We start from the raw sequence: 9,026 nt of genomic DNA, 5'->3' as shown, positions 1-9,026 counted from the left end.
ATTAGGTCTTCAATTTCGTCCAACACTTTGGCTTCAAGCATAAGCTATCCGTCCTTAGCCCAAAAGTGCTCCAAAAGTCTCCAAAATGCATCTTTTTGCTCCTTTAGCCCTTTGGACCTACAAACACACGAAAATAGCTTAAAGTACTAAAATAACTAAAGAAACATAACGTAAATGTACGAGAACAAGCCATTTAAGTCGCATAAATATGCTCCTATCACCCCACATCAAATTTGTTCTTCCCTAAGGTCTTTGTAATCCAACTTCAAATTAAGGCAGCCATGAATGACTCTGAAAGCTTCATGAAGAAGATGGGGACTTACATGTACATGAAGTTTGAGAAGTATTGGTCTGAGTATAGTTTGATTTTGGCAATTGCAATCATCTTAGACCCTCGTTATAAATTGCATTTTGTGGATTGGGCTTACACAAAGCTTCATGGTGTGAATTCGGTTGAATTTGCAAAGGTTGATGACAAATTGAATGATCTCTTTGGTGTGTACTTGGAAAAACTTTCACATCTTGATAATTCAAATACTGCAGTGAATTCAGTGCCTATTCATCAAAGAGAATCTGTGGATGTTATCTTTGAGGTAACCTAAGTTTGTTTTTATTTACTTTATATATTTGAATGCATGTAGTATTAGTACTATAATAAGTGTTGAAATTATATTTGAAATTGACATGATGCATGCTTTTTTATGATGTAGGATTTTGATAATAATTATGATGGTTCAAGTTCGATTGAAAAAAATGAATTGTAGAAGTATTTGGAGGATAAAAGAATAGATAGAAAAGTAGACATAGATGTTCTTTCTTGGTGGCAAATGGAGCGTTTTCATTATCCGATACTTTCTCAGTTAGCACGAGATGTGTTAACGATTCCCATTTCAACTGTTGCATCAGAATCTGCATTTAGTATGGGGGGTAGAGTACTAGATCAGTATCGTAGTTCATTATTACCAGAAACAGTTCAAGCTTTGTTGTGCACACGAGATTGGCTATTTGGAAAAGGAGGTAATATATTTTTATATGGTATAGTATTATTATTTTATTTCTTTTCATAATTATTTTGTTTAACTTTTCATAATTGAATGATTTTTAATGTTTGCTTTTTCTATACTTAGTTTATGCGGAAGAGAGTTCTGACGTGGAAAATCTTACTGAAAACATCTTCAACATAACTCTTGAAGGCAATAGATCAAGCCAAAGTTCCAATACAATTTCATGATGTTCGATGTAAATTGAAGATTTTGTAAATGGAGGTGTAAACTTTTAAGAAAGACTTATAATCTTAAAAACAAAAACTCTTTATCCTTGCACATTTAATATTTGTAATAGATTAGTAGTGTATGTATTATTTTTTTTATTAGGCTTTCATTTTCGAGTGTAGATATAGTACTTGAACGAGAAATGTTTTAATGTTTTCAAGTAATATTTATGTCGCAATGTGTGGTATGTGCAAATTTTAAAAAAATATATTTTTTTCTTAACGGGTCATAACGGGTCATAACGGGTCGGGTCACTTTACCCGTTGGGTAAAGTGACACGACCTGTTAAGGACCCGTTAAGATAACGGGTGTGACACGACACGACCCGTTAAGATAACAGGCGTTACACGAAAACGACACGAACACGACAGACACGACCCGTTTGCCAGGTCTACCGCCAACCCACCATCTCCTCCCTCCCCATCGCACCCTTCTCTCATACCCCCCTCTTGCTACATCTTTTTCCGACCCTTAACCATGATTTAGATCTTGTAGTGTTGGGCTTTATCTTGACACAAAACCCATCCCACACGACCCACTGTCGATCCGGATTGTCGGAAAAATTGGGGCGAAGTGTGGAATGATTCACGTCGGAACAAGGGTGTTTTACACACCCCCTTCGCCCTCCCCCTCCTTTTTTTACGTTTTGTGATTTTTCTTGCAAGTGTGGCTCTGAGGGCTGTGGTTATTGGTGGATTGATTATGCACAATACTCTAAGATCAAATTTTTGGTTTGGGTGAATTTTTCAGTTTCATGTGATGTTTTCCTTCGCAGAGGTAGCGGTGGTAACGTCAGTGATGACTGATTGTTGGTTGCTGAAGATTAAGGTTTTTTCTTTTGTTGCTTACGGGCCTGAATCTGTGCAGGCCTCCCTTTATGGTTGGGGTTGTAGCTCTCCTTCTTGGGCCTGTCTTCTAGTTTATGGTTTGCTTTGTTGTGTAAAGCTTTGTGTTCTATTTAGGTCTAGGCCTTTCCAGCACAAATTGTAGTCTTCTTTCATTAATGAAGTTTTATTCTCGACTAGAAAAAAAAAGCTCTAACCCAGTCCCAGCCCCAGTTAGAGCTCATAATTTAGGGTCGACTTGGCTCGGCTCAGCCCGACCTAATGATAATCTCACTAGAACGAGGCATGTGTTAAGCCCAAAATTATGAGCTGCCCAAATGATTTCATTTGTGAGCCGATATGTGGGAGGATAATTACTTGAAACTAAAACCGAAACTTGCCACCTAGTATTACGGTATAATGGTATTGCTCTTTACTTATAAGTGAGTGATATTCGGTTCATTCTCGTCAAAGACGAATTTGAGTTACATTATTGCTAATTCATTGTGAGGTTTAATCCAGTCGCCACCCCCTTAGTATAAATAATATCGTTTGTTCAAAAAAAGAAGAAAAATGAAACTCAACACCCTTAAACCTTGAAAAAAAGGGAAGGTTGTGATGAAGAATGAGGAGGAATATTAGCCATGGCTGCAAGAAAAATGCAAGTTTTTGTTGGAGGAAGGAAGATGGAAGTTCAAGAAAAAATAGATTTGCAGTACTTCGTTTAGGTTTGTATACTCGATCTATCACTTGAGATGTTTTTGTTGGAGGAAGGAAGATGGAAGTTCAAGAAAAAATAGATTTGCAGTACTTCGTTTAGGTTTGTATACTCGATCTATCACTTGAGATGATCTTAATTATGTCTCAAAATTCAACAATTAGGATGCGATATAGATGCCCTGCATGCATCTAATTAGAGGAAGATTTGGAAAGCATAAGGATGATATTTGGCCTCCCATTCATTGTCAATTCATTTTCGGTTGAAAGTTCACATTTTGACCTTGTATCACACAATCAATTTATCTATGTCTCAGACTCGAGGGCCACGCACGTACTCTCACATCACCTAATACATAGTAGACTCGTTTTGTAACGTGGTATATATGAACAAGCACCTTCCCCCATGATGCCACGTATATAACTAAATAAAAGAAAGATAATTACCCTCACGAAAACTGAACCATGGGTTCATCGTTCATGTTGGCTATAAATAAGGGTTTTGAAAGGGGAGGGCATACATGCATAAATACATACATACACACACACACACACACACACACACATATATATATATATATATGGAGGATATTAAGAAGCTTGTCATGGTAGGGATGGCTGTGGTGCAAATTGTGTCCACCTTTGCCACAAAAACTGCCTTTACCAGCACTTCTGCTGCCTCTAAATCTGCTAGTAATCATGCCAACAGCGGCGATGGTGTTACTAGAAGTAACAGTAACAACGAGAGTCCCAATCATAGCGTGACTCGATTTTCCAGTCTCAAGAGGATTAATATGGCAGCTGAAGTTGGTGGAGTTAGAAAGAGCAATGGATGTAAAGGTTCTATATGCAATGCGTGGCTGCTCCCTTGCAAGAGTGGGTGTTATTGCATTCCCATCGGAATTTTGCCTATTGGGCTGTGCGCAGGAATTTGTTGTAGCAACTAATTAAATCAAATTAATATATAATTAAATGGATAAAAGTGCATAAAAGGAAACATATTGGAGAAGAAAATTTAGTAAATAAATTTGGTGAGTACACTAATTATACCTAGCAGTATATGCATGTATTATTCTTTGTGGGTTCTTCTAGTTCCAATGATTTAACGGAATGCTAGAGTTCCATATGATCCTTGTAGCCTTCATATATTGTAAAAAGATTGTGGGTTCTTCCAAACAATGAATGCAACTTAGTAGTGTTCAACTTAGGACGACCTGACCTGGGGGCTGGAGGCACAAGCTCGAATCTTGGACTAGTTTGAGAGTCGAGTTTGGAATTCAAGAGTATGTATTGAGTCCCAGTGGGTTCGGGTTCGAAGTTAGGGTTCAAGGTCTAATGTCGAATCCCAAGTCCGGAGTTTAAGGTGAACCATGAGATAGACAAATTGTGCCTTCAGACCCTCCCAAGGATTCGAACATTATTTTCTCCTTCTTCATTGTTTATTTTTTCTTTTGAATCTATTTTGATTTATTCAATTCAAAGTTCAAAAATAAATAAAGACACGCAGATGAAAAATATGAGTGCATGGATGAAGTTAGCTTGAAGAAAATTGTGGTTCCACCATAAAACTAATTGGTCATATGGGGAGTAGTTTAACCTCTTATAAGCCCATGCAAAGTCCTTCCTCTCATCAGTGTGAGATTCATTCTCAACACAACTTTTCACATGTGGCAAATTTTCAAATCGAACACGTGGACAACACAAACATGGTGACATGGAGCGCGTGTGACCGTTGAGCCTCACACATGAGATAATCTGCTCTGATACCATGAAGAAAATTGAGGTTTCACCATAAAACCAATTGGCTATATGGGGAGTAGCCCAACTTTTAGAGCAACTCTAGCGTTGCAAAGGACCCCTAGGGCAACTTACTATTGAATTCCCTCAGTGAACAATAACTAGCTTTAATGAACAATAACTGCCTTTTGCATCTCCACCCTAAGCTGAATAGTCATGACAGTAGACAATAAAATATTAGTATTTTTTATTTTATAAAATAATACAAAATAATTTTATTTGTAATTTCGGATAATATTTTTAATCTTTCTCATTGTGCCACGTGTCATTATCCGAAAAGGTGATTTTTGGTGATAGATTTCGATAATTTTTATCCAATGCCGTTGTGCCACGTGTTGTTACCTTTTCTATTAGATCCCACATCACCCAGAGGAGAAGATCCTCTATGCCTTATATGTACATGCCCACCTCTATATAGCACGAGACCTTTTGGGAGTTCACTAGCTTCGGATTCCATAGGAACTCCGAAGTTAAGCGAGATCGCGCTAGAGCAATCCCAGGATGGGTGACCCATTGGGAAGTTCTCGTGTGAATTCCCAAAAAGAAAACTGTGAGGGCGTGGTCGGGGCCCAAAGCGGACAATATTGTGCTACGGTGGAGTGAGTCTGGGATGGAGCCCAGGTTGGGATGTGACATTTTCAGAATTGTTAAGGATAGATTTCCGATAAGATTTTTAACCAATCACGTCACGTCACGTGTCATAATCTGTTTACAATCTTTGAGGATATATTTTGATTAGATTTTCAACGAATGATGGCATGCCACGTGGTATTATCTACAACCTAATCCTTTCTTTTTCCTCTATATAACCCACCATCCATCCTAAGAAATCACACACCAAAATCCAAATCTCTATCATTGTTCATAGTTTCTACTTCCTTCTTACAACGTCTTTTTCAAGGATATTGTGGGAAATCGCTGAGCAAGAGAAAGAATTGTTTAAGCAAGGGGAAGAAATGTTCAATCTCTAGGTGGGCGAAAATGAGATGGAAGAGGAAGATGATGAGGAGCGTAGAATGAGAGATGACGAAGCAAGAAGTTAAAGAGCCTCACATTCTTGTTGAGTCATCCAAGTTATGGCTCAGATCTCCAGGCCCAGTCTTCTGCAAACATTGATAGAAGCAGGCAACGACGAGATATAGATCTCTTGGATGATTATTTTGTCCTTAACAGTGAATTTCCTGATACGTACTTTAGACGTCGTTTTAGAATGGAACGACATTTGTTCAACAAAATCATGATTGCTGTTTGCAACCATGATTCTTACTTTGTGCAAAAAAAAAATGATGCTTTTGGTGTTATGGATCTTCTTCTTGAGCAAAAAAATTAATGTTGCCTTATGGATACTTGCATATGGAGTATCTGCAGACCAAGTGGATGAGATAACGATGATGGGGAAATCAACCATTCTTGAATCCTTGATGAGGTTTTGCTCCGCAATCGAATCTATCTATACCACATAGTACCTCTAGAGACCTACTGAGATGGACTTGTAAAGGCTTCTGAAGAAGGGCGAGATGCGAAGTTTTCCTGGGATGATTGGAAGCATTGACTGTATGCACTGGACCTGGAAAAATTGTCCAAGTGCATGACAAGGAGCTTGTGGGGATAGAAAAGGAGTAAAAAGTATCATTTTGGAGGCGGTGGCATCATTTGATACATGGATTTGGCACGCTTTTTTCGGTGTTCCAGGAGCTCAAAATGACCTTAATGTCCTTACCTAATCCTTAATGTTCAACGATGTCTTGCAAGGAAAAGCACCAAGAGTCATATATTGGGTCAACAGACATAAGTACCACGGGCCATATTACCTAGCAAACGGCATTTACCCAAGGTGGTCATCGTTTGTCAAAACAGTGCCACATCCACGAAGTGCAAAGGAAAAATACTTTGCAAGCTATCAAGAAGGGTCTAGGAATGATGTGGAGCATTGTTTTGGTATCTTCCAAGCTCGTTGGGCGATTGTCAAAGGTGTTGCCAAAATATTTGATTTAGAGTCGCTTTGATCCATCATGATGACGTGCATCATTCTTCACAACATGATTGTGGAAGATGAGTACGATTATGATGTCCTTGATGAATATGAGTCAAACACGATGAACAATGCCAGAACACAAATATATTGTGCTAATGATGCCACCGAAGAACCCGTGCAATACGAGCCATTACAAAGGGATGGACGTTACAATGAAAGGCTCATTCAATGATATACTTCACTTCAGGACCCATATATGCACAATGCCCGACAAATTAACTTGATAGAGCATTAGTGGGAATTGAAACAAACTTAGGAAACTTAAGTTCATTTAGTGTGTTTGTTTTTATTTGGTGTGTTTTTTAAGTTCATTTAGTGTGTTTTTTTTCATATGGTATGTTTATGTAATTTTATTTGGTGTGTTGATGTCCTTTGAATAAAGATTCTCTTAGTTTAAATAAATTACCGAATTAAATAAATATACTCTTAGTTTAAATAAAGTACTAAATTCAATAAATTGGAAACAACTTAAAGTACTCTATTCAATAAATAAGAAATTACAACCCAAAATGATTGAAAAATTATGGGCTCCGATTAAAAACAAATTCCCTAGTCTCTCGTGAATAGAAAATCATCACCTAACCAATTTGTGGTGCTAGGATCATCTCATCTTGTGGTACTAGGACCATCTCCTCTTGTTCTCACTTCTCTTGCATGCCTCCTTCGCATCACGTCCACTTTCTTTGAATTCCAAAATATTTAGAATTCAAGGACATCGCCTCTACAGGCTCCTTCATAATGTCACGATCTTGCTGAGCCCTTCTTTCTTCTTTAAGCTCTTCCCTTTCTTGCCTAAGTAGCTCTCTTTCTTTCTCATTAACTTGAAATAATCTCTTAACAGCTACAACTTTTGCCACCTCTCTAGCCTTATCAACCTCAAATTTAGTCATTTCCCACGCCAAAGTCAATTCACCTTGGCGAGCAAGTTCTTCCATATATTTTGCATAATCATTCTTGGCAGCACTCCATTTTCTCTTTGAAGCCTTCTTACCTTGAGGCCTAATTGGATAACTGGTCGACCCCGACGCTTGTTCAGGGGGTGTTTCCGGCACTTCTTCTATGTCGATTTCATGAACATGCGAGTCATGAATGGGCGTAGAGTGTAGATGGGTGATGTTCATGACAACTTCTAGACCGATAGGTACAACTCTGAATTTAGGACAATCTTTGACAATATTCCAACATTCCCACTGGGTGAATGATTTGTTTTTGTTTTTGGTTTTGGCATTATACCAAGTTTGGGCTTGAAGTGTCTACACAATGAGGGAGAAGAAATAATTATAATCAAAGTAACAAATGTAAATTTGGGTATAGTACAAACAAACAAATAATATATTGTTACCTGATCCGCTAAATTTTCCCCACTTTGAAGATTACCACTAGCTTGTGCCAATGCATCTCTCCAAAGACTAAACGATTGGCTGAGTATTCTCCAAAGACTGAACATCAATTCTTTGGTTATTTTCCCACCAATTTTCTCAAGATCATTGGTATGAATAAGACTCCACATTTCTCGCAGCTGCATCTCATTACCCGTAATCGGATCATGAGTAACTTCAACCCAACTAGAACACAATGTAAGATCTTCAATAAGCGTCCAATTCGTACCTGCATCATTAGTCATTTTGTTGGAAACCAATTGGATTAAAACTTTGAGAGAAAGATTGGAATGTGGTAAAGTATTTGAGAAAATATGAAATTGTGGTGTAAGGTAGAAGATATTTATAGAAAAGTAAAATCATTTTTTTTAATTTTTAAAACTTTTTTCAGATTTTTTTTATTAATTTTTAACATTTTTTTATTAACTTAATTAATTTCTACTGTTGGATTAAAAAAAAAATTGAAATCCAACCCTCCAGATTGTGCCACGTGGCACAACAGTAACATTTCAGAATTTTTTAATGTGAATTTTTTTTTTTTTTTAAATTTAAAGGCGAATAATGTGGACTGTTGATCTCAAATCCAACGACTGCTATTGTGGAAGGTTTCAAAAAAATTTTGACAGTTGGAAATCCAACGATCCAAAAAAAATTAACCATTGAAATCCAACAGACGAGAACGTGCCACGTGGCCACCAACAGTAACTTTTTCGTCGTCTGCACTGCGAGCCCCAGCGCCTGAAATGTTTTCGAGGATGCACGCATGTTATGCACGCGCGTGACGCAAAAGTAATTAAATCGTGGCTGATGTCAGCCTGGCATCACCTAGCCCACATGCTCTTGGGCCCCCCTTAGCCCAATCGCCTGCATGGGCTGGAGCTTGAAGTTGGGGCTTTTGGGTCCTATTCAGTCGTAGGTCTATCGGGCTACTCTCCCCCCGGTGGAGTTGCTCTTATAAACACATACAAGATTCGTCCTCTCATTAATGTGGGATTCATTCTCA

This window comes from the organism of the source record quoted next, unplaced genomic scaffold (genome assembly GCF_019419815.1).
Source record: "Pyrus x bretschneideri cultivar Hongxiangsu unplaced genomic scaffold, Pyrus_bretschneideri_v1 Contig4, whole genome shotgun sequence".
NCBI lineage: Eukaryota > Viridiplantae > Streptophyta > Magnoliopsida > Rosales > Rosaceae > Pyrus > Pyrus x bretschneideri.
Note: the sequence above shows the minus strand (reverse complement) of the source record.